Source organism: Dasypus novemcinctus, chromosome 17 (assembly GCF_030445035.2).
Source record: "Dasypus novemcinctus isolate mDasNov1 chromosome 17, mDasNov1.1.hap2, whole genome shotgun sequence".
In the NCBI taxonomy this organism is placed as follows: domain Eukaryota; kingdom Metazoa; phylum Chordata; class Mammalia; order Cingulata; family Dasypodidae; genus Dasypus; species Dasypus novemcinctus.
In genome coordinates, this window is record NC_080689.1 from 61,555,475 (window position 1) to 61,581,968 (window position 26,494).

At 47.6% G+C, this 26,494-nt stretch overlaps 1 pseudogene; it reads right to left on the minus strand.

Annotated features, from left to right (window-relative positions):
• Nucleotides 1-488: 488 nt before the first annotated feature.
• Nucleotides 489-26,494, minus strand: part of LOC131273753 (factor in the germline alpha-like) — a 44,041-nt pseudogene continuing 18,035 nt past the window's right edge.

The window sequence follows — 26,494 nt, forward strand, 5'->3', positions numbered from 1 at the left end:
TGGGCTTTGATCCAGGACCTCCTGGTTAAAAAAAGAAAGGCTTCCCAGGCCTGCCAAGAGGCACAGGCCCCTGTGTAGCAAAGTGACACACCAAAAGATGATGAGGGAACAAGATTTATATAAATTTTAAAAAAAATTTGTCCAGAATACCTATGTCTAGAACTCAGGTCTGCCACCTCCACTGCAGTTCTTTTCCCATGAGGTATGAGGGGACTCCCCCCAAAGCTGCCCCCCAGTCACACATTCCTGGTCCACCCTTCCCTGCAGGTGGTCCTGCTTACCAGGCTCCATATTTCACTTTGCTTGGGGCCCCTCCTGCCCTGCCCCCATGGGAGGAGCCAGGGTTATTCTCTTGGTGACACTAGTAGAGTCAACAGAGGTCAAACATGCCTCTAGGCAAAGACCAGAGAAGAACAGCAGACAAGCAGGCGCTCCCATAGGCCATCATCCCAGGAAACTGAGAAAAGCTCAGTTCCCCACAGAGACCCTCAGGCCAAGACCTTCCTGTGCTGGAGCAGCCAGTAGGCCTCGAGCCCTGCCAGGATGCAGAAAGCTACCTGGCCAATTCCTGGCACCTGCATGGCCTAGCAGAAGAGCAGACGTTTAAGCAGGGTCTGGGGGCTACAGGCGAGGGTGGACGCCTTCGTGGTCAGAGGGGAAAGAGTGTTTACAGCACCGGGGTTCATATGCACTTTGAGCAAGTCATCCAAATTCTTGGCCTCAGCTTCCCATCTGTAAAATGGGGTTGAATTGTTTAGAGAAGTAGGGTGTATGTGGTTGAGAAGTTGGGTGTATGCAATATCGAAGGCCAGGACACAAGGACTCTGAGAAGGAGGTTGATCTATTTCGATTGGCCAGACTCAGCAGACTCCTGTCCTAATAAAAACTGAGCCCCAATCAAAGTTTTTGGTCCCTTTTATACAGAGGAAATAAGAGTAGGGAGAAAAATGGTGCCTGTATAAAAGACTTTTTGTTAGTTTCTTCAAGTGTTTTATCTGAGTATTAGATTATTTCTTCCAGATAAGCTTGATTTAACACATATTCCCCACATCCCAAGCCAGCTTGGATTGAGCATATCCTCCACATTTCATCTGGATCCAACCTTGAATCCACTTTCAGTCTTACATCCTTTCTGAGCATTCAAAGACTGTAGGGCCTTTATTACTTATTTGGATTTCTAGAGACTAGGTACACTTGGAAACAATTTTGAATTGATGCACAGGCTATATTATATTCCCCCCTTTGAGGCCAAGCTTAAGTTATTAAGTTTCAGCATCACTATTGTCTGAGTCCCTCCGGACTGACTGGTATGTATATAGAGCCATGAGATGGGCAGCTGTTTGCCTTGTTACTATACCATTTATTAGGGTGCACAATCTGTTTACGATGAAAGGGAGGAGGCAAGGAAGGATGGTGCATGCTCCTATGAGGAAGGCAATTATTCCCAGTAGAAGCTTGAAATTGTTTACTATTGACTGCCAGCTTCCAAAGGGATTATTTAAATTCCAACCAATCCAGGTTTGCACTGGGACATGAGCAATTTTTTCTATTTTGCTTGTAATTTCATCAGTAACCTTTTCAGTGCTATCTAATTCAAGGCAGCGATTAGAGAGATTGAACTTTTCACAAACTCCCCCTTCAGCTGCCAAGAGATAGTCTAGGGCAAGACGGTTTTGATAGAGAGCATTTCTGAATTTAGTTTGCTGTTGGGCTAGTAAGTTTAGTGCATGGGCAGTTTCATTAGTTATTATCTCTGCCACAGTTTGTAGGTGGATGATTCGGTTTAGCATATAGATAGGGTTTCGATAACCCCACATGCCATTCTCTGCCCCAATATAGGATTATATGCTCAGGGGGCCGTTCTTCACTTCCCTAGGTAATGACAGCCCTTTTATCTCTTATGTTTTGATATACTGGCTGGCTTAGCTCTTTCCCTTCTGTTTAAGGGAATAAGGGTGAAGGAGGGTTTTATTGTACTGAGCATACAAGTACCACACCAGTTTCGCAGAAGTTCTACCCAGCAACCGTCCCACAAATCCAGTACAAACCATTTGGGGCAGTAAAGGGGCCCTTTGTGGTGGAGTTCCACACTGCGATAAATTTGGGGAAAGTACGATTTATGAGAACAAGGTCAGATTCGTTCCATATTCCCCAAGGCTCGGTTGTATTTGTGGTATAATTTTGGAAGTTTCCCCATGTACATGTTAGGTTTCCAACAACTATAGAGGATCTTAGGCAGGCCCTTGAAGCACAATATTTCCCTATGACAGAAGTTTGCAAGGGCCACATACTATCTCGGGGGACAGCCGGGAGTTCAGTTGCATTATATGGTTGGCGGTAATTGTATTCCCTGGTTTCCCAGGGCCATTGGTCTCCCATATTAGTACCTCCACATACCTAGCATGAGGAGACATTTAAGGCTGCCCCCACCACTTCAGCCAGGCTTATACAGAGGTTTCTTGCTGCTTGTGGGATGGAACAGGGCCTTTCGATTTCTTCATAGAAGGAGTGGAACACAGAATGGGCTTGACTTGTGAGTGGGTATTCCCGATACCCAACCCAGATGTCGGCTCCTGGGTCTATTCCTTTACCATCAATGCCGAGGCCCATTTGGTCTCCCTGAGTCTGCCAGGATTCAGGTTTAAGGATGGTGAGGTTTAAGGGGTTACATGGACCACGTGGACAGTTAGCCGGGGCCATACCCCTTGGTGAGGATGGCTGTTTGTTTAGCTGTGTCTGTGTTGCAGGTGGCCCAGGTGACACAGGACCAGGAGGGGCAGTAGCATGCACCTATGTATTTCCACCAAAAGCCCCCCTCCTTGGGCTTCCCTTTACATTTCCACATATACTTTTTGTTATGAGTACAGGTCTGCTCCCAGCTGAGCCCTCCACAATCTGTGTTCCATGGTATCCCGGAGTCTATAACTTGACATGCGTCAAATAGGAGGGACGCTCGTTGCTTCTGGCTAGTGACGGAGGTAGAGGAAAGTAGCTGCCCATGTTGATCAAGCACTCTTATTTCCCATTTATGGGAGACTGTTGGGGGTCTAGGGTCATAGCAGGTTATTTGGCCAGACGCGTTACAGACACTACAGGAGATTCCCTGAAACTGACAGGTGGTTACCTGGCCTTTGCAGGTGTAATGGCTATGACATATTAATGTGGTATTGACATGGGTCCCTGTACGCACCTTTTGAACACAAGGCTCACACTCTGTGGTGTTGACCTGGAATCAGGGGAGGGTCAGGGCTAGAAGTAGGAAAAATAGCCAAAGGCGCATTGTAATGGATTAAACCGGATTCCTATTCTTCATGTCTGTAGACCAGTCAGCTTCCAGGGTGTGATTGGAGCAGGGCTGGGTGTTCCATCCTCAATCTTCAGCAGTGCGTGAACCAGTCAGCTTCTGGGGTGTGACTGGAGCAGGGCTTGGTGTTCTGTTTTTTTTCACAAGATGAGTTTGGTTGAGCTGTGGGTATCTGGAATACAGGTCCAGGACTCTGGGGCAGCTCGCTTGACTCGGCTATGCTGTATCCACGGGGTGATTTCAGCTACTTTAACTGCAGTGGGGGTGGATAAAATGACAAGATGGGGCCCTTGCCATCGAGGGGCTAGTGGAGCTGACTTGCAGTCCTTGACCCAAACTGCGTCTCCTGGCTCGTACGGGTGTACAGCACTGCTTAAGCTAATGGGGCCCTTTTTTGGACCCAGTGATGCAGGCTCTGTAGGGTTTTTCCTAAGCTGGTCATCTGCTGAGCTATTGATAAGTTTCCTCTTTCTCTAAGATCCCCTTCTATATTTCTGATTAAGGGAGGGGCCTCCGAAAGAGGATTTCATAAGGGGTTAGGCTTAGTTTTCAGCTTGGGCTGTCTCTAACTTATAGGAGAGCACTTGGAAGTACTTGCACCCATGTTAGCACAGGTTCTTGGCAAATCTTAGCAATATAAGTCTTTCTGGTATGGTTCACGCACTCTACTTTTCCTGAGCTCTGAGGATGGTAAGCCGTGTGCAGTTTCCATTGGATGCTCAGTGTCTTTGCAATCTTTTGTGTGATTTCTGAGATGAAGGCACGTCTCCTATCAGAGCCAATTGAGAGGGGTAGCCCATAGCAAGGAACGATTTCGCTGAGGAGAACCTTGGCTACTTCTTCAGCTTTCTCTGTTCACATGGGAAAGCCTTCCACCCAGCCAGAAAATGTGCAAACAAGGAGTAGGAAATATTTATAGCTTCCAGATCATGGCATTTCACTGAAATCAACTACTAGATCTTCAAGAGGCATACTGCCAATTCTCTGGACTCCTGGAGCTCCTATGGGCCCCTGGCAAGCGTTATTTTTTGTACATGCCACACACCACTGGTGTACAGCATGGGTGATAGCGACTAGTCTTGGGATGTAGAAGAATCTTTCTAACACTTCCTTAAGATGGGTTTTTCCCAAGTGTGTGCTCTCATGGTCGTCTTGAACTACAGGTGCTGCTAATACTTGTGGCACAACTATTCTGTGATCAGGCCATGTCCACCATCCATTTTCTCCTTGTGTGCCACCCTCAGAGAGTATCCACTCTCTCAGCTTGAGTATATTGTGGCTCTCAGTGACTCAGAGGCTGCAGGCCGAGAGCATGCAGTGTATACTGGAGGTTCTGACAATTAAGAGGTTGAGAAATGAGAGCAGTGGCCAGGATTTCAGATAGGGATCCTTCCCATGCCACTCTTTTTGCTTCAGCATCCGTCCTCCGATTTTCCTGGGCATTGGGGCTGTGGCTTGCCTGGTGTCCCTTACAGTGCATTACAGCCACTTTGACAGGTTTCCAAACTGCTTCTAGTAGTTCCAGAATCTGTGTGCCTTATTTAATGCCCTTCCCTCCCAAGGTAGTGAGTCCTTTTAGTTTGTAAAAGGCTCCATGCACATGCAGGGTAAGGAAGGCGTATTTGGAGTCTGTGTGGATGTTAACTTTGGCTCCAGCTGCAAGTTGCAGGGCTCCGGTGAGGGCAAGGAGTTCAGCTTTCTGTGCTGATGTGTTATCTGGGAGGCACTGATCCTCTACTGTGGTCTCACATGTTACTACAGCTTATCCTGCTCAGCTATTGCTGCCCTGCATAAAGCCACTCCCATCTGTGAAGAACTCCATGTCAGGATTTGCCAGTGGCTGGTCTTGGAGGTCTGGCTGGAATATGCTTCTTGCAATGTTTCCAGGCAGTTATGGGCTGGAACACCTGGCTCCACGGGTAGCAGGGTGGCGGGATTTAGGGTTTATACAAGTTCCAGCTGGATGGATGGATTTTCACATCATAGGGTTTGATATTTCACCAGGCAGCTGTTAGCAAGCCAATGTGTTCCTTTGGCTTCTAAGATTGTGATTACTGCATGCAGAACCCAGACAATTATAGGCTGCCCGAGAGTTAATTTTATAGCTTCTACTGTAAGCATGGCTGCAGCTGCTATGGCTTGCAATCACAAGGGCCATCCCTGGGCTACAGTGTCCAGTTGTTTGGATAGATACGCTACAGGTCTTTGCCAGGAACTGAGGTATTGAGTGAGTACTACTACTGCGATGCTTTGGTGGCTGTGAACATAGAAGTAGAATGGCTTAGTGAATTCTGGAAGTCTGAGGCTCAGTGCTTCCATTAGAGCTTGTTTGAGAGCAGTGAAAGCATTTTTCTGTGGGCTTCCCAGAGCGGGGGATCATGATCTCCCTCCTTTGCAGCTTCATATAAAGGGCGCATGAGGACCCCAAAATTGGGGATCTGATTGCAGCAGACTCCAGCCACCCCAAAGAACTCTCACAGCTTCTGGTGGGTATTGGGCTCAGGGAGACTACAGATCACTTTCTTTCTTTCAAGGCCCAATTCATGGCACCCCTGTGTTATTTTATAACCTAGATATTTGACCTGAGGTAGGCAGACTTGGGCTTTTCTCTTAGACACCTGATAGTCTTTTTGCTGTAGATGATTTAAAAGACCACGGTCTCCACCAGCGCAGTCTTGGTAGGTGGAACTTCCAAGAATGAGGTCATCTACATATTGGAGGAGAAAACCGTTATGGCTTTCTGCTTTAAAGGATTTGAGATCACTTACCAGGGCTTGTCCAAAAATAGTGGGTACATTTTTCAATCCCTGAGGCAATCGCATCCATGTAAGCTGCTGCTTTTCACCTGAGTTTGGATTTTCCCATGTAAATTCAAAAATTGGCTGGCTCTGGGGTGCTACCCAAATGCAGAAGAAGGCATCCCTGAGATCTAGGCATGAAAAGTAGATTGCTGATGAGGGTATTAACCTGAGAAGAGTGTATGGATTAGAAACCGCAGAATGAAGGGTTATTACTGCCAAATTAACTGCTCTTAAGTCCTGGTCTGGGTGGTAATCCCCATCAACCTTTTTAATTGGGAAGAGTGGGGTGTTCCATGGAGACTGGCACAGCCTCAATATGCCTTCATTCAGTAATCTCTGAATATGTAGCTGGACCTTTTCTTGCACTTTGAACGGAACTGGATATTGCCTTATGCTTACTGGACTGGCAGTAGCCTTTATTTCAATAATGATTGGAGGAATGTCACTTGCCATCCCTGTTGGGTTACCCTTTCTCCCTACTTCAGGCACATCTTCAAAGGGGAGCTGTGTGGCCATGGATTGGCCAGTCTCACTGAGGCAAAACAGTCTCCATTCCTCCTGCAGAGGAAGGGTTAGTGCTATTTTCGGAGGGTCCTATGGCCCCAGTGTCAGTGTGGATTTCCCTGTGGCATCAAAGGTAATTTGAGCCTGCAGTTTTGACAGCAGGTCTCAACCCAGGAGGGGGACTGGCCATTCTGGAAGGTAAAGGAATTTGTGAGTGACCTCCATACCCACAATGTGCAGGTCCTGGCTTGAAGGAAGGGCCGTTGGGGACTTTTGCCAGCTGCCCCTACGATAGTGGCTTGTCTCTTTGATAGAGGCCCAACAGGCTTGGTCATGACAGAATGTTGAGCCCAGTGGCAACCATCATATGTATGGTGTGGCCCCCAATTTGGACTCTGACCATAGGCCCTTTGGGGCTGAGAGAATAGGAACCCGGTCTGTCCTAATAATCTCTATCAGAGTCCTCCATTCCTGCCAGCCCAATGATCTGATTTGCAGGGTTTTTTCCTGAACCTTTAGGGACCCAGCGTTCGGGTTGTGATGCCCCACTAGCCTTTCAGGCTAATGTTTTCACTGCAGAGGCCGGGTCAAGTGGCCGGCTGGGACACTCTTCCTTCCAATGCCCATCCTCTTTGCAGTATGCACACTGATTTTGCCCTAGACGTGGGCCTTTCCCTCTCCTTGGGGCTGGGGCTTGCCAGGTTACTCTCCTTGACACAGGAATGGATTTTTCCACCATTGCCGCTTCTAGAAGATCTGCCTATATTTTCATCTTCTGATTTTCTTCCCTTCTTGTTTCTACATCACAGTTGACATAGACCTTAGTAGCTACTTCCAAGATCTGAGAGATATTCATTCCAGCAAACCCATCCAACTTCTGCCGCCTTCTTTGGATGTCAGTCTGTGACTGGGCAGTGAATGCTGCATTGACCATTGTTTGGCTCTCAGGAGCATCTGGGTTAAAGGCGTGTATACATGAAACGCTTCACACAATCTCTCATAGAACTGAGCTAGACTATCATCCAGAGCCTATAGAATTTGACTGGTTTTTGCCATATTCACTGCCTAGTGGCTCCCTGCCCTGAATCCTTCAACTAAGGCCCTGTGCAATGTTTCTAGTTGGCTGAGCCTGGCAGCACTCTTCGGATCCCGCAGGGGTCCTCCTCTGGGAACTGCAAGCGGGCATATTGATCACTGTCCAAAGTTCCCTCTGGTGGGTGCTCTCTAAGCCAGGTTAGAGCTCCCTGTGTGACATGCATTCTTTCTTCAAAGTTAAATAAAGTCATTATAAGTTGTTTACAATCAGCCCAGGTGGTTGTGGGTCTGTGTGATGGACTGGAAAAGGTCTGCCATGGCCTGAGGCTACTCCGAGAATGGTGGGGTATGGCTTTTCCAGTTAAAGAGGTCTGTTGTCCTAAAGGGCTGATAGATGAATGTGTGGTTCCCCCCTGAACCTGGTCATCTGCATAAAAAATTGGGGTCGGGGTTCAAGGAGAGGTAGCTGGAAGGCAGCCTTTCTCTCTGCTCCCTCAGCCCCTGGGGCTCCCCGTGGTTTGAGTTGCCGCCTCTCAGTGTCTCCCTCCTGACTGATGGGCAGCGCTGCAGTGGTGTTGCCAGGGGCAACCGGCCATAAAAGCAGCTGGTCTGCATTTTACATTGTGGAAAGTGCCAAAGACCAATGCGGAGACGGTAAAAGTTGCTGCAGGGGTGGCGTAGGCCTCTCAGGTGCCGATGGCGGTAAAGGCAACTGCAGGGATGGTATAGGTGCCCTCTCTGATGGTGATAAAAGCAGCGGCGAGGATGGTGTGGGCGTCGCACTTCCCCAATCGGATGATGACAACGTGGCACTGGCTCAGGAGCCTAGCTCATTTTCATTCCTTAGTACTGCCAGGGCAGGAGTCATCGCATAAGGCCATGGGAATTCATGTTCATATGTCCCTTCTAAGATGGGCGGATTGGCACTGGACTTGGGACGCACTTTCTCTGGGCCTTTTGCATGGTGATTGTTTGGTCTGGTGCCTGGGACGGCAGTCCTCAGTTTTTGTATTAGGCAAAGTCTAGCTTCCTTAGTCATGCACTTCCCTAACCAAGGTGGGTTTTAGCTCACAGCATTTTCCCAAGCATCGATGTTGGGGAATTGGTCTGGATGCCCTGGATTTCCAGTTACTGCATCGTGGACTTTATGGATGATCCAGGGATCTAAAGTGCCCTCCTGGGGCCAGCCCACGCTGAAAGTTGGCCATTCTACTTCACAAAGGATCCTAAGCTTTCCTGGCTGGAACCTTATGCCATACACATCTTCACAGAATGCACGGGGGAAGTTTTTCAGCATACAACGTAATGGGGTTTTACTGTGCCTGTTTCCCATTTCCACCCTGTGCCGACGGTGTACAACAGTCACTCAAGCCTTACGCTTCATATGTCTCTGGCCAAGTCCCTTGCAGGAGTTTTCGGTGCCTCTTAAACTTAGCAGATTGGTATAAGACCCAATTTGGAAGAGGGCCCCTTTGCAGGGACCCCCAAACCACCCTTGATCATATGAGGTCACCGCGGATCAGGACTCCTCACTCAACCTGCAGAAGTGATTTTCTGCATCACACTCAGTTGCCGCAAGCACACGCACACAACCACCCCCCTTTCCTTTCCTCAGACCTGGAGAGGAGATGGCTTCCTCCTGTATTCTCAGGAGTACTAGGGCCTCCCCTTTTAGAGAGTTGATCAGGCTCCCTCCTAATTTTAGAATTAGGATTTTCCTGCACTATGTCCCCCGGGGGTCTTACCAGTCTGACTTGTAGAGCTCCTTGTTTCTTTCTCAGGGTCTCTCAGACCCTCTGGTGCCTCCAGTTCATCCGGGAGGGCTCCAGTGAAGATCACAACTTCTTTCTGGACTCAAATGGGGTGTCCAGGGGCGCCCAGGGCTGAGCTTTGCTGAGGCCCTCCAGGCCTCCTCAGAGATGTCTGGGAGGGGCAAACAACTGTTCCTGCCTCTTACCTTCTCAGGACAATCCCACACAAGCCCCCAGAGATGCAGTAGAGAAGTCGGGTGTACACGGTGTCAAAGGCCAGGAAATGAGAACTCTGAGAAGGAGGTTGATTTATTTCAATTGGCCAGACTCGGCAGACTCCTGTCCTAATAAAAACCAAGCCCCAAATAGAATTCTTTGGTCCCTTTTATACAGAGGAAGTAAGTAGGGAGACAAACAGTGCTTCTATGCAAAAAGACTTTTGTTAGTTTCTTCAAGGGTTTTATCTGAGTATTAAGTTATTTCCTGCAGGTAAGCTTGATTTAACACATATTCCCCACATTCCAAGCCAAGTTGAATTTAGCATATCCTCCAAATCTCCTCTGGATGCAAGCTTGAATACACATTCAGTCTTACTTCCTTTCTGAACATTCAAAATCTATAGGGTCTATATTACTTATTTGGATTTCTAGAGATTAGGTACACTTGGAAACAATTTCGAATTTATGCACAAGCTATTACTAATAGAAATTTCCTCAGAGAGTCGTAGCAGAGTCAATTAAACCATGGAATGAAGACACCGAATGCTTATTCAAGGGATGCATGTGCCAGGCTCTGTTCCAAATTCATCATATAAATTAACTTTCTTAATCATTATAACAGCCCTATGAGGGAGGAACTATGATTATCCCCATTTCACAGAAGAGTAAAGTGAGGTAGGCCAGTCAAATGGCTGGCTTTCCCAGCCAGTAAGAGACAAACCTGGGACTGGACACAAACAGACTGACCTCAGAACCTGGGTATATGACCATCCACCTCCCTGCCTCACAGAACTCCCACCATATTGCAAGTGACAGCACAATGGTAATGATGGCCGATCAGTCACACAGAAAGCCCAGAAGCTCTTCTACTGTTTTGAGAAATCCTAGAGGACATCAGAGCTGGTTAAGGGGACACTTAGGTGGAGGGCTAAGTTCCAGTGGCCCCCACAGAAGAAGTAGAGCCACCTTGAAAAGGGCCTGGCATCCAAGCCCTGGAACCTATACAGCTGGCATTGGGAAATGCTTGTTAGATCTAAAAAGGCAAGATTGCAACAAAAACAGGGCTTTGGGGGCAGATTCGAGTTAGTGAAGTGTAGATTGCTTTGGGAAGGACAGTGGGGAGCTAAGAGAGCCTTTCTGTGGACACCCTTATGCTTGGGGCCTTGTCCTGCAGAAGGAGGCTGGCATGCCCTCCTGTGAGATGCAGCTGGCAGGGCCCTCCTCTATCCTGAATCGCATGGGCCCTCATGCCTCCCAAGACCTTCTCAGACTGCCTCAGGTTTCCATGATTCTCACCGGGGCCTGAGACTTGCCATGGAGTAGGTTTTCTGGGGTTGCTTGGCTTTGAACTACAGCAAGAAATGCTGGCCGTAGAGATAAAGCCACTTGGCTGTTGTAAGTGAGAGCAATACAAAGACCTACAAAAAGGATAAGCATGCCAGTGTCCTTGGCTGCCTGGAATTTGCTCAGGTCCAAGGGTGGGTATAAGTGTTGTAAGAATTTTAGAGCACCAGAGAGCTGGGGCATTAGTTGGTAGAAGACACTCAAGGTGGCTGACCATAAGCAAGTGCAGATATCCCTCTAAGCTAGTGATTTTGCTCATCCTCAAAATGCTGTTATACCTTTCTCCAGACTGTGTTTACTTTCTTCCCTTACAAAGTGCTTCCCACCCTAGAAAAGCAGGCCTGAGAGACCATTTCTTGGCAACCATAACGTCTATGTCTTCCTTCCCCCATGTGAGGGTCAGGCTCTCCCCTATATCACAATGTGTGGGACCCCAACCTGAAGATTGGGTCATCACACTCAGAAAGACTGAAAAATAGGTCTGGGAGAAAAGACTGTGGACACCAGGATGGTGGCCTATGTCCATCCACCAATGCAGATTCACAGAGGGTGACAGCTGTGCAGGCTTCCCACAGAGGAGGCAGGGCAGAGCAGGCATTCCACAGGACAAACTGATGACTTCCCTCCAGGTCACCTGAGAGGTCACTGTCTCCTCAGATGGCTCCAGTCAGGCCAGAGAGAACTTAATTATGCATTCTGGACATTCCTTTGGGAAATGTTCAGCATTCTTCAGAAGGAGCAAAGGGGCCATTCCAGGCCTGAGAAGTGGCCCTGGGCATTAGCAGGTAGGGGGTGTATGGTGGGCATCCCCTCAGGCCCACCTGCCTCCTACAGGCCCCCTCTCCCGGTATCTTTGGAAAGCCCCTGGCTAAGGGGGCTGGGTTAATGATGCACAGCTGCCTGCTCCTCTAGACTGTCACACCCCCAGATTTCCATCTCCACAGGACTCCTTCCTGCGGCTCTGAGGAGGAACTTGAGCTGCTCACTACCTCGCCTCCTTATGAAACACGGGCTTCATTGGAGGTGGGGCTTTTTATCTGTTTGGTTCACTGATGAATCCCTGAAACCTAGAAGAGTGTTTGCTACATAGTAGGGGTAAAATAAATATTCCTTGGATGAATGAATATTGGTTAAAAAGTAGAATTTCTGAGTGCAGGTGTAGCTCAGTGGTTGAGCCAATGCTTCCCATATACGAGGTCCTGGGTTCAATCTCTGGTACCTCCTAAAAAATATAAAGAAGTCTTTAGATTTAGTGGTTATAAATCTTTACATATTGAATAGTAACACTGAAATATATACAGCAAAAGCTATTAGAAATAGAAGGACAAAGTGGCAAAATGATCATCATACTAGGAGAGTTAAAAAAATTCTCAGAGAAATTGATTCATTGAGTAGACAAAACATAAGTTTCATTTTAGACTATTTGAATAATAAAAACTACAATCTGAATCTAATAATATTTAGCCTATGGAGCATTTTTAGAAAATGAACATGCACTAAGCCACAAAGAAAATCTCAGTAAATTCCAAAAAGGTAGGACATGTTATTTAATGCTGGCTTCTAATGATGCAAAGCAAGAAAACCCTAAAACAAAAAAAAGAAATACAGGCCAAGAAATCAATATACACATCTCACTTATGGCTATTAGGATGTGGGCTATGGGTGGGAGGCTGTTTATCTCTTTTTTTTTAAAGATTTATTTATTTATTTAATTCCCCCACCCTCCCCTGGTTGTCTGTTCTCTGTGTCTATTTGCTGCGTCTTGTTTCTTTGTCCGCTTCTGTTGTTGTCAGCAGCACGGGAAGTGTGGGTGGTGCCATTCCTGGGCAGGCTGCACTTTCTTTCGCACTGGGTGCCTTTTCCTTATGGAGCGCACTCCTTGCACGTGGGGTGCCCCTACATGGGGGACCCTCCCTACCACTTACTTTGGTTCCTTTGTAGCTGATCCTGTGAAGCACAGGCTGCACAGAGGGTCTCTGGGCTGTTCTGCTGCTCCTGGATTTTCACATGTAGCATGTTGATATTACTCACATTAACTTGTAGCCTCTATATCTCAGCCTGTGCCTCCTGCAGGCTGTTTTCTCACATGTGGGTCTGGGAATTTAAGGCAGCACCCTTCATTCCTTGTTTTAGGGTCTCTAACTCTCCCCTGGCATTTTCCAACTCTGCTCTTACTCCTGGGAGCTCAGCTTTTCTCTGCTCCATATCGTCCTTTGCCATTTGGGTCTGGGCAATGGCAGTTCCAAATCTCTTTTTAACAACTGAATCACTTCATCAGCCCTGTCCAACTGACCTCTTAATAACTGGATCTCAAAAGTGCTGTTGTCTACACTGCCTTTTATAAAGGGCTGGGTCTGGGAATTGAAAGCACTTGCATTTCCCAGACCTCCCCAGAGCCTCTGGATCTCGGCATTGGGCCCTTCCAAACTGCTGCTTAACACCTGGTGCTGGGTCCTTAAAACACTGCCACTCCCCAGACTGCCTTTCTAAAGGTAGGTCTGAACACTGGCATTTTGTAAACTCATATTTGTGTAGTGTAAACCTGCCTTTAACACCTGAATTTCAGTGTTGGCATTTTCTAAGCCTTGGCTTAACATGTGGAGTGCAAAGCTGGTGTTTTCTGAACTGCTTTGTTAGAAATCTTGGATCTGGGAATTCAATGGGTTTGCCTCTTCCAGAGCTTTCTGTAGTCCCTGGATCTCAGCATCAGCCCCCTCCAAGGAATTCCTTAACTTCTGGGTCTCAATATAACAGGTGCCAGCATCCTCTAGAACTCCTTTGACCATCTGGATGTCAGCACTGGTTTTTTCCAGGTGGGTGCTGAGCATCTGGATCTGAGAACAGACATTGTCCACCTTGTACTTCAGCATCTGCATCTCCACAGCCCAGGTGCTAGAATGCTCTTTAAACAGCTGGAGAGCTTCCTGTACATCAGCCCCCTGGCAAAACGGTAGGAATCTTCAGGGGAGGAAATGCAGAGGTCGGCCAAAGAGGCCCATTTCATAGGGAAGCATATAGATCGACCAGCATGTTCTAAAGATTTCCATGGAGAGATGCCTATTCCACAGCCTGTGGCATTCTTGACCCTGGACCAAACACTAGCCAAAGACCTAATTAGCCATCACACATTAACTAAAGGGCCCAAAGGATAGAAATTCTTGTTTACTGTAAACTAGCTACACCCCCCACGCACTAGGAGTCATGCAGATGAGATTGGATTCTTCTGCCATTGTAAATGAACTTAAAAATAACTCATTATATAGTTTAGAGCTGTTGAAGTTTAATTCCACACAAATTTCACCATTAGAAGAGTCATTGAGAAAAAGAAGATATGAATAAGGCCCATGTTTTGTCCTGAGCTATGTTTGTACACCAACCATTGAGCCTCTTGATTCATCATTGTTACTCCTTGAAACCATGTAGACCACGAACAGATATTTTCTGATTACGAATTCCAGGGGGGGGAAAAACCATAGGAACAAAATAGGTGCTCCTGGCAGAAGGCCCCTGTTCAATCCACAGTGCTATGATGCAGGTGTGCCACACCTTCAGGTCACCTGGGGCCTCTGAGCTGAAATCGCCTCTGAAAGGGCTGGGCACCCCTACAGAAAACAGAGGACAAGGGTCCCTTCAGAGCAATTTGAATATGAGAGCCCTGAGTGAGAGATCTTGGCCACCAGGGCCGTTTAAGGAAACTGCAGCCCTTTCCTCTGCAGGGTCTTTCCCAGCAAGCCCACCTGCCACTGCCCCTGGTCTTGCCATCACCCTTGGCTCTCCTCATGAGCAAGGACTTAATTTCACACATCCATGGTCACTGCCTGGTTCCATCCTACCCTCAGGACCCCTGCCCTATTCCTCAAGCCCTGGCTAGGGGAGGTGTGAGACCACCTGGCCTTTGGAGGTGTGAGAACGGAAACAGGAAGTCAGGGTTGATCTTCAACAAAGAAGCAAAAGCAATTCAGTGGAGAAGGCATAATCCTTTCAAGAGATGGCCCGGCAACAATTGAATAGTGATATCCAAACAAATAAAAATGAACTTTAGGGAAGCAGACTTGGCCCAACAGATAGGGTGACCACCTACCACATGGGAGGTCTGTGGTCAAACCCTGGGCCTCCTTGACCCGTGTCGAGCTGGCACATGTGCAGTGCTCATGGGGACAAGGAGTGCCGTGCCATGTAGAGGAGCACCAAGCTCAAGGAGTGTGCCCTGTAAGGAGAGCCACCCAGCATGAAAGAAAGTGCAGCCTGCCCTGGAGTGGCACTGCAACAAGGAGAGCTGACACAAGAAGATGACACAAGAAAAAGAAACTCAGATTCCCGGTGCAGCTGATAAGGATGGAATCGGTCACAGAAGAACACGCAGCAACTGGACACAGAGATAAGAAAACTGTGGCGGGGGGGGTGGGGGTGGAATAAATAAATTAATTAATTAAATTAATCTTTTAAAAAATTAACTTCAATCCACACCTCATGCCTTTACACAAACACTAACTCAAAATGAAACATTGACCTAAACTTTAAAATTTCTGGAAGAAAATGGGAGAATATCTTCATGACCTCGGGCAAGGCAAGCAGACTGAGAGAAGATATTTGCAAATCACACATTTGAGAAAGGACTTGTGTCTAGAATACATAAAGAACTCTCAATATTCAACAAGATGACACACTCATTTTTTATTTAGACAAGAGTTTGAATGGATAAATCTTTTTTCAGTGACGTATTTAACTACACGAAGTAAAATGCTCAAAATCATTAGTAATTAGAGAAATGCAAACTAAAACCACTATGAGATATCACTCCTACCTACTTATTAGCCAGGCTGAAATGAAAAAGACCCATCATCCCAAGTGTTGAAAAGGATGTGAAGGAGAAGGACTCTCATCTCCGTGGGTGGGACTACAAATCCTACAAACATTTTGCAACTTGACAGTTTCTTAAAAAGTTAAACATGCACATACCCTATGACCCAGCCATTCTACTCCTAGGCATTTACCCATGATAAAATAAAGTTTATTCAATAAAAGGACGTATAGATGAATGATCACAGCACCTTTATTTGAAATCAAAAAGTGGAAACAACCCAAATTCTGTCAACAGCTAAGTGGGTAAGTCATGGCATAGCCATTAAAAGGAACACTGCTCAGTAATTAAATGGAACACTGATCAGCAATAAAAATGAATGAACTACTGTACATGCCATGGCATGGGTGAAACTCAGGATAGTTATGCTGAGTGGAAGAAGCCAGAGAAGAAAAAAAAGAGTATGTCCAGTCAATCCCTTATATGTCTATAAGGAGAAAATGCGAACTAATCCACAGAGACAGAAAGTAGAGCCGTAGTTGTCTGGGGAGGAGGGAAAACTGAGCAGAGGGATTACAAAGGGTTACAAACTATGGTGCAGGTAGGGCAGGTGGTGAATGTGTTCAGCATCTTGATTGTGGTGATGGTTTCATGGGTGTACACATATCAAAACATATTAGACTGTGCACTTTATGTGCACTTTGAGATGCACATTATACTTAATATAGCTACATTACAAAGAAAAAGATTATGCCCTCCTCTAAAGAGGTCAGACCCACTGAGGGGCCTGGGGATGGCAGGGGAGAGGCTTGTCCTGGGTTCTGGGCCTCCCGACACCGGCTCCCTTCCCGCCCTCCCTCCCTTCCACTGTGGCTACTCACTGTCTGGTTCCACAGGTGGTGGCCAGGTGGTGTCTCCCAGGTGGGACTGAAACTTCTGGAATGAGGGATTTGCCTGCGTCTGTAGAACTGAAAGACCCCACTCCTGGGTCAACACCACCTGTCAGCCTGGGGCTTGGGGGATAAGGTGCACACACCCCCTAGCGGTTGGATACCAGAAGGAGGGAGTTGGCTCCAAGCCCCTCTCAGGGTCTTCCCTCACGCGCTTTGGCTCTCCTTATGGGGCGCACTCCTTCCTCATGGGGCTCCCCTATGCAGGGACACCCTGAATGGCAGGGCACTCCTTGCGTGCATCTGGACTGCACGTGGGCCAGCTCCACATGGGTCAAGGAGGCCCAAGGTTTGAACTACGGACCTCCCATGTGGTAGACAGATGCCCTATCCAGTGGGTCAAGTCCACTTCCCTTTTCTAAGTTTTGACTTCATTAATACACACACCACACAAAATATGTTGTACAGGAAAATACTAACTTCAAATATGTATTTACTCCATGAAGGTAATGTCATGTCATAATGAAAACCTCTATGAAACCATCCTGGAATGACCACACAAATGATATCAGTACATACTAATGAAAATAGTGATAGCTAAGATATATTGAACCTTACATATGTTCTACGCATCTCACACATAACTTATTAATCTGCTCATTAATCATGAAATACTGATTTACCAGAAACTAATCTCCACATTAGAAGAGAGACTGAAGAACAGAAAAGCTGAATCACTTGCCCAAAGTCTCACAGCTAGTGAGGAGAAAGCAGGATCTGAAGCCAGGCAGTCTGGCTCCCCTAAACCATTACACCAAACCACCTGCCTCAGGCTACTGGACGCAAGGTCGGTTTTGCAGCATTCCTAGACCTGCATTCAATGGAGATCTAACCCATTACTATGGAAATAGCAACAGAAACTTTTTCATTATGCTTTTACTACAAAACCTGCTGCTAGGAAATTACTGCAACTTTCATCCACGTGAAGATAGAATTGGCATCAGACAGCTCCTTTCTTTGCTGATAGGGCAGTGGACACCAGGTGCAGCCTGTGCAAGCCTGGGCACCTCCTCTTCCCCACACGCCTCTATTCATACTCCTCTCCCCTTCACCCTTGCCAGTGAGCCAAGGTCACCAGGTCTGCCCCAGGCTCAACCGGGAAAATAAGCAGCAAATAGAGGCCCCAGCGTCTGTTTTAGGCTTGCCGTCTGGATGATTAAAATGAAGCCACTAATTTGAGATAATTCACAGACCCCTCGGTAGACATATTCTCAGAACCAGGAAGGGGCTGAGAGATGCTGCCCAATCTGATGGTGCTGCAGGAGGGTAGCGGGAGCTCGTGGAGAGGGACTCCATTAAAAAATGACCCTGTGAAACTAATCCTTACATCTGACAAGGAAATGACATGTACCATGCTTGGAAAAAGCATGGTCTTGGAATCAGGAATGGTTGTGCTTCCCTTAAGAAGTGTGTCTTTTGTGTTTTCATCTTCTGGACATGGTACATTTTGTGTCTCCCTTCATAGCTATTATCACAGTGTGTAATTAGAAGATCATTAGAGAGATTTCCTGATGAATGTTTGAAGTGCTATCTGAAGAGACAGTCTGTTTTCTGCCCTATTAAGTGCCATTAGGATGTCTGTCTGCTTCACTGTACCTCTCACAGAACTTGGCACAGTAGGCCCTCACCAAATGTCTGTGGAATAAGTGAGTGCATGAGACAATGAATAAATAAAACATGAATGGACTGGTCAATTTCCTTTTTTGTGTGGGCTGCTAGAAAATTTACAGTTGAATGATTCTTGCATAACATAACAAGTGAAGAGGATCTTATCCTTGTGTTTTTGTATTAGCCTCCTTCTTAATACCATTTTATGTCTCTACACTTAATTTCCTTCTTTCTTTCCCATCTTCTTAGTCTGCCTTGCTATATTTTATGAATCCCTATAGACTGCCTTAAAGCCCTTTAGAACAAAGTGATAAATAGATGTTTGCCAAGGTCTTACATATATATTTAAAGTCTTCACACTAAACCCTCTGCCAAACATTTGATCATCTGTGAGCTCTTAAGAACAGTTGAGGGGAAGCAGACTTGGTCCAGGGCTTAGGGCTTCTGCCTAACACATGGGAGGTCCCGGTTGAAACCCTGGGTCTCTTTGATCCGTGTGGAGCTGGTCATGTGCAGTACTGATCCGTGCAAGGAGTGCCCTGCCACGCAGGGGTGTCCTCCATGTAGGGGAGCCCCACGTGCAAAGAGTGGGCCTTGTAAGGAGAGCCTCCAAGTGCAAAAGAAAGTGCAGCCTGCGCAAGAACGGTGCCGCACACAAGGAGAGCTGACACAACAAGATGATGCAAGAAAAAGAAACACAGTTTCCCAGTGCTGCTGCTAAGGATAGAAGCGGTCACAGAAGAACACACAGGGAATGGACAGAGAGAGCAGAAAACTGGGGGCAGGGGAGGGGAGAAGGGGGAAAAAAGAAATGAAAAATAAAATCTTAAAAAAAAAGAATAGTTGAGGTTTGCTAGGTCCAGCACTATGCTAATTCTTAGAGCAAATTTGCTCCAAGCCTAGAAACTACATGTGGTGTGTCGTTTCAGTCACTTGTGTGTATTGTGTATGTGACAAGCCCTTTTCTAGGATCTAGGCAACCTAGTATCTAAGAACCAACATAGAGTTATGGATTTTAGGGCAAAAAGAATTTCGCTTTAGAGGATTCCCAAATATATGGACATCCTAAGAGACAGTTTGCTTTCACTTGTGCCCTATTTGGAGGGAGAATGGAGACTGGGGGCAGTGAGGAGGGCTGGGCAAGATCCTGGTCTGGCATTGAGAAGAGTCTGCTCACATTACAAAAAAGAAGGCAGGGCATCATGAAGTAAAACTATTAACAAATAATTAAACCCCTTTTTAAAATCTCTACTATAAATTATTTACGTGCTAGTGGGAGGAGTACTTTCAAGTCTGAAATTCTATAATTACTTTCTTTAGCCATATCACTTCAAATTTTGACCAAGTACTTTCCCTTAAAACAATTTCAAAATCCCATAATGAGAACACCTCACGCTGCACAAGTTAAACATTTCATATCCTCCAACCTGAGAAGAGCTGAGTCCACCCCCAGTGCATTTGCTTCTGTTCGGAGGCCAGACCAGCGCTCCTTAGGGGTTAGTCAGGAGACACAGAACGTTGATTTATGAAACTGAAATTTGGTTTCTATTATTTATTAGGCTCATTTGAGTCAGTTAAATCTTAGACGACAAACTGGAAGAGGAGGGAGGAGTGGGTGTAAAGAAACACATGACCAATACTCATATGTTGTACATAAATGAGAGTTTTTGGAAGAATTGGATAGGGTGTGGGCTGGAGTTTTTTCATTTTTAGGGGATGGAGATTAGGGGCAAGAAGAAAAAAGGCAAGACGGTAGGCCAGAGCAGAGCGCCTGCTGAGCACCCTAAAGCTGCCTGCCCTTCCCATCCCCCTCCTGCCCCCACCCCAACACCAGGTACTGAGGTCTGGATATTAAAACCAGCAGATGTGGACCCGGACTCCCCGCTGCCTCCCTGGGTGGAGGAGGGGAGGGAGGCAGGGAAACTGAGGAAAGGAGACAGAAGGTAAGATCAATAGACTGTCAAGACCTCCTCAGGGACCGTGGGGTTTTTTGTTTCCCTCCAAAGTGGTTGAGTTGCACAAAAATCCAAATCGACCGGGGACTGGTCACCTGCTAGTTGCTTTATCAAAATGCTGGTGGCTGCAGACCGGGCACCTGCTCACCTGCAGCTGCAACCGCTCTGCGGTGCCCCCTGGGCCCCAAGGGAGCGCGCCAAGGGCGGAGGCCAAGCAGGAAGGCAGGGACCCAGAGGAAAGCACCACCAGGCAGACGTCGTTCTCCAGACAAACCGGCCCACGGCCCCCCAAGAGGAGACCAGCGCCTGGCAGCCCTGATTTCTGAAAAACCTCCAATGTTACATGAGCAGAAATCAGTAGGTGTGAAACACATACCCTTTCGCTGGGAAGGGCTGCAGCGCGGATGCAAACAAAATCAGAGAGGGCACTCCTCTGTCTGGACCCAGCAGCTCTGGGAAGGGGAGGGATGCCGGAAGGCTCGAGAATTCCATGAAAATTAACAAAACCAAGGCAAGCCTAAGGGTCTTACCTCCTGCGCGGCATCGCATCCATCTCTGGTCTTCCCTGTAGGATTCTCCTCTAAGTCAGCTGAATAAATGCACCCAGCTAACCTGCAGGACGATATTTCCTACCCCTCCTGCAGTCCCGCGCTTGTCAGAGCGGCTGAAAGGGTTTCTCTACCCACATCTGCCTGAAATCCCCCAGCCATTCCCTGCTTCTTCGGGTCAGTGGGGATCACAGACAACCGAGGCTGCTGCTCCTTAACAAAGTTTTCCTTTCCGCGCCTCCCTTACAGCGCTGCCATCAGAACTAAATCCATCTCCCACCCCGGGCTGCGAGGAAACGCGCTCCTCCCTGTGCCCGCTGACGACAGACCGCGCCCCGGCGCCCGCACAGCCCCCTCTAGCGGCCGCGGGGCGGGCGCCGGGAGGGCGGGGGCTGCAGTGCCCGCCCCGCGCTGCCGCAGTCCCGGGCCCCCGCGGGCAGCTCCCCTGCTCTCACGCCCACCTTCACCCACTAGGGAGCCCCTCACAGCAGCCGAGAGCTAATAGCAGCAACTTACCAGGGGGAAATCTGAATCATCCCTGGGTGAAAACTGAAGCCTCACTTAGAAGGTTTTTGTCCAGGAAGTAGGTACATCCTGGGCTTAGAAGTAACGCTGTTAGTGATTTTTATAGGAACTATTGGACAATTTAAGTTCAAAGCCAAGATTACCCCTATACTAATTCTGATTCCATTTCCAACTAGGACAAAACTCTTTGTCTTGCTGAGCCCTCTGGGGTTATGGGACTTGTCCAGCTCCCTAAATTCTAGTTACTAACTCGCCTCACCCCTTCATCCTCGCTGACCTCCCACTCCTCAGAAAAAGGTGTGTAGTGAGGAGGAAACTGGATGCGGAGCCAGGACACCTGGTTGCAGTCTGAGTCCTGCCATTAATTCTCTGTGTGACCTTGATAAAGTCAGGACCTCTCTGGGTCTCATCTTCAACCGGAAAATGATAGTGTACCTAAAAAGGCAGCTTCGGGGTCTAATACTTGCTGGCAGTGTTTCTCAAGAGTGCCCTCGAGGAGCAGGACATCAGTGGGTACCTTGGGTGTTAGGCCCCCAGGCCCTCTACCAGCTCCTCATATTCCCCTCAGTCAGCATTTCTCTAAGTGGCTGGAAGGCTGTGTCTGCAGGGCAAGCCCCCGTCACGGCCCCCAAATCGTCGCCCCCCAAGGATCTGAACCACCACAGCCCTCAGACCCCACCATGGGGCCTGCCCGAGCTCAGTCTCTGGAGGTGAGCCCAGGAACTGAAGTTTGGAAACAAGCAGCCCACGTGACCCCTTTGCACACTGACCAAGAGAACCCACCACAAGGGCCCCAGAACCACCAGCAGGCAGTCCCTGGCCAGTGCCAGGGGAAAGCTCCTTCCTGCTCTAGCGTCCTCACGTCCACTCCTGCACCTTCTCCCACCACCCAGGGCTTCCCACTCATTCCCATTCCTTCTCCAGAAGCACTGAGTTCACAAGCACTTGTCCATTCTGCTGTCAAAACCTGCTAGAAGAGTCAGGACAAACTCGGCTCCCCCCTGAGGAGCCCGTCGGTGCAAAGCTAGGAGGTGACGTGTCAGACACTTTGGGGGGCTGTGGCTCTGTTAGTTCCAGCGAGCAACAACAAGGGGAAGGCAGGGCTCTGGCATCACAGGTAAGTGAAGACCAATCACAAAATGAGACCCTAGAATGAGGAGTTTTCATTTAGTCCAGAAATACCGGGTCTGAGGCTGCATGGCCACATGCCTTCAGATGCCCTCCCTGGTGCATGCAGGTCTCAAGTCACAAGCCGCTGGTGGCTCCTGGCATTATTCTGAGGCTTTCCCGGCATTTCTACTCATTTAACCCACACAAGAGCTCTGAGGGTGGTACTATTATTCCCATTTTTCAGGGGAAGAATCTGTGGACAGAGGTTTGGTAACTCATCCAAGGTCACACTAGTGGGTGGCCCAGCCAGGATTCCACTCAGGGGCCCTGGTTCCAGAGCATTCCATGGCATGGCCTCCCAGAGACAAGAGCAAAGCTGCTCTAGGTTATCCCATTTCTACATGCTGCTGTGTTTCAGATTTAAGGTTGCTACCCTAAAATTTTATTAAATGTGATTTTTAAAAAAAAGCAACTAATAACACACTGGCCACACTGTACTTTTCTGAAAAGGAAAATAAGAAAAAAAAAAAAGGGAGGTGGGGGAGGGACTGACTGTCCTCTAAGCGAACCAGGTCTAAAAAAATGGGCATCCAGTGAGGCCAATGTGGCTCCAGTGATAAGACCCCTGCCTACCATAGGGGAGGACCCAGGTCACCCCCTGGGACCTCCTGGTGAAAAGAGAAAGCGTGCCTGCGGTCAGCCATGTGCACATGCCACTGGGTCTCGCAGCAAGATGATGCAACAAGAGAAAGATCAAAGGGAGTGTCAAAGTAAAGCACAGCAGAGACCAGGTACTGAGGTGGCACAATTGACAGGGAACCTCTCTCCACAGCACAGGTCCCCAGGATCGAATCCTTCTGAATCCTAGAGAAAGACGAGAAGAGAACAAAGAGAAATAGATACAGAAAATCACACAGCGAGTGGAAACAGACAGCAGAAACACCAGGGAGGGGTGGGGAAAAGTCTTAAAAAAAAAAAAAAAAAGGTACATCCAAATGAAGCTCTGATACATACCATAAAATGTGTGAACACCAAAGACATGCTGAGTAAAACAAGCCAGACACTAGAGGACATACTGTACAGTCACTACCAAAATAACTAGACTACACATTCACATGGAACAATGACAGGCTACCAGAGGCGGGAGTGGGGAATGGGTTGCTAATCCCTAGCACACAGCTGCTGGTTAGGGGGAGGAAAGTTCTGGCAATGGATGGTGGTGGCAGCAGCACACTGTGCAGTTACTAACTGCAAGTTATATACGCAGAAGTGGTTCAGATGGGAAGTGTTATATGAAATGGTGCAAAGTTTTAAAGTGTCCAGCTCCTCCCAGACACCACCTGATTACAGGTGCTGAGTAAGTGGCACAAGTCCGTGTCCTTAGGAGTTTTTCAAGTGTCAGACAAGAAACAAGACTTCTTTCTTCTTTATGTTAGTTTCCACATGAATAACCTGTCAGAAATTCTACCTGAAGATCTCATACCCTTCCACCCACCCACCCAAATCCAACTCACCTTGAAATTCAATGAGAACCATTAAGTATTTGGCCCCATAGTCTATCCCCGTGAGACCATGAAGATTCACAGCTCCTACAGCAGAAAGTGTGAGAGGCCTGGCCTTCAACGAGGGACAGCAAAGCACAGGAGACTCAATGTCAGACCCCAAAACTCACATTTGGCTAGCCACCAAGGACCAGGTCAGGATTTTAGTGTTACAGTAGACTGATTTGCAAGATTTTAAACCTCCAAGTCTTTGTGACAAGTGCTTCTAGCCAGCAGTCATCTCTGGAGAGCAGGTGGAAGTATGGGAAACTCAAGCAGCATGAATGCTAGGTGGTTTCTAAGGTGGCTCAGTGACCCCCACCTCCTGGCCTTCACATCCTTACAGAATCCCTCCCGAGATGCCAGCAGGACCTGTGACTTGCTTCTAACCCATAGAATGTAGCAGAGGGAATGGGATGTCAATTCTGTGTAGGTTACATAAAATTCATCATCCTGTCACACTCTAGAGCCCGTTGGCTTGTATGCCTTGGTTAGTCCAGTGGTCATATTGGAAAGGCCGATGTGGCAAGGAACAGAGGGTGATTTCCAGCCATCAGACAGCTGGAATCAGAGGCCCTCAGCCACAGAGTCCCAGAGGAAGTGAGTTTTCCCATTTACAACTCCAGTCACCCCTTTAGATGAGACCCCAGCTAAGACTGACACCTTGAATTTTGCCTTGTGACAGATCTCAGAACAGAGGATGTAGCTAGACTGATCAAACGGACTCCTAACCCACAGCAGCTGAGATAAATCACATTGTTTTAAGCTGCTAAGATTGTGATTGATTTCAAAGTAGTAGCTAATCTTGCCTAGATCTGAGGGTGACAAGGCCCTACTCTGGCTGGCCTTCCCCCAGAGCAGGCTGGAAGTGCTGGAGGAAGCCACATGCCCTGGATCTGGCCAAGTTCAATGATGGTCAGGCTTAGTACACACCTGGCTTCCTCATCCCTGAGTGCTGAGGGGACAACACTGGGGCACGTTCCACAGTGCCTCCCAGAGTTGCCCACAGCAGTAGCCTGCTCAGGTATACATCTTTGACGGGTTTTTCCTCCCTCTGCCCTGTTGGTGCTTCACGTAATAACTACTACTTAAAGCTCTGTCTCAGAGTCTGCATTTGAGGGAACTCAATTGAAGGTTAAGAAGGCTAGAAGTGTTAATGGGGGGTAGTATATGGGAACTCTTCAGCAGGATGTAAGCCTACAACTTCTCTAATAAGAGGCAAGACAGTGCTTTCAAACCAGACAGTGGCTAATTCTAAGTCTAGATGTCCTAGAGACACCACCCTCCCGATAAATGAACATTCAACCAACTCTGTGGTGAGGCCTGTGGAAAGAACAGAAAGTCCAGAGCCTGGAGCCCCAGACTCAGTCCCAGTGACTTTATGGCATAAGGAGAAAGGGGTAACAGTGCCTGCTCTCCTCCTATCCTACTCCCCAGCATTGTCATGCCCATAAACTGGTACACCAAGTTCTTATGGTTTAATTACTAATTAAAGTGAGACAATGAGCAACTGTAACTCCAGCCATATCAGAGAAAAACCAACAGGCTCAGGGACAGGGGAGCAGGAGTAAGGACCCCCAGATCCCAATTGTCACCCTCATGGAAGCTCTAAATGTCAAGGGCTACAGCTAGAACTGTATTCAGCCTTCAAGACACAAAAGTCTCTCATGGCATTGGGAGTGGGATCTAGGCTAAGTCATTATTAGTTCCTCCTTCCCAGTCCTTTGGAAGCTACAGGAAGGTTTCAGAAAGGAGACTTTTCCAGTGATGACTTGCCCAGCAGGACTTACTATTCCAGAGTTGTTACTCTTGGAGTCAGTGTTGAGCCTTAGGGCTAATGCCTCCGAACAAAAGACCAGAGCATTTTGTTCCCAGGACTCTGGTTCTCTTAGTTCCCCAGTGCCCTCAGTAGCCTAGAACCAGCAGACTGGTCTCATTCCACAGATCCCACTTAGGGCATATGACATCAGTAGGGGCCTCCTTGTCCTTGCCCTGAGACCCAGTGACACACAGTCCCATGATCAAAAGAACTCCCACTTTCAACACCTTGAGAAGTTTTGCAAGTCTTCATCCAACTTAGTCTTATACCATCAGGAACCCCTAGCCTTCCTACTCCCTTCCTTTCTTCCGTGGACAGCACCATTTCTTCTCTAATGAAGAAAATTGGCCTCTCACCAATCCTTCTTCCATTCTTTTCTGTTTCTATTCACTGCCCCCATGAAGACAAAGGCCCCAAATCCAATAGATAGAAAACCAAAAATCCCGCATTACAGGTAAGGCTGGAGGGAATGTTAAATTTAAGGCAACTGTAGGTATTGCCACAGATGATGCATTTGGAAATTTAAACAGGGGGTAGGTGTTATGAAAGAAATTGCCACTTTATATATGACCTTGTGCAAGTCTTTCAGCATTTCTGTTACCATTCTGTACCCATTAAAGTCCCATCACTTTAATATATCCCGCTGCTGGCTAGGATGTGAGGAGGTCAGTAGCCTTTTG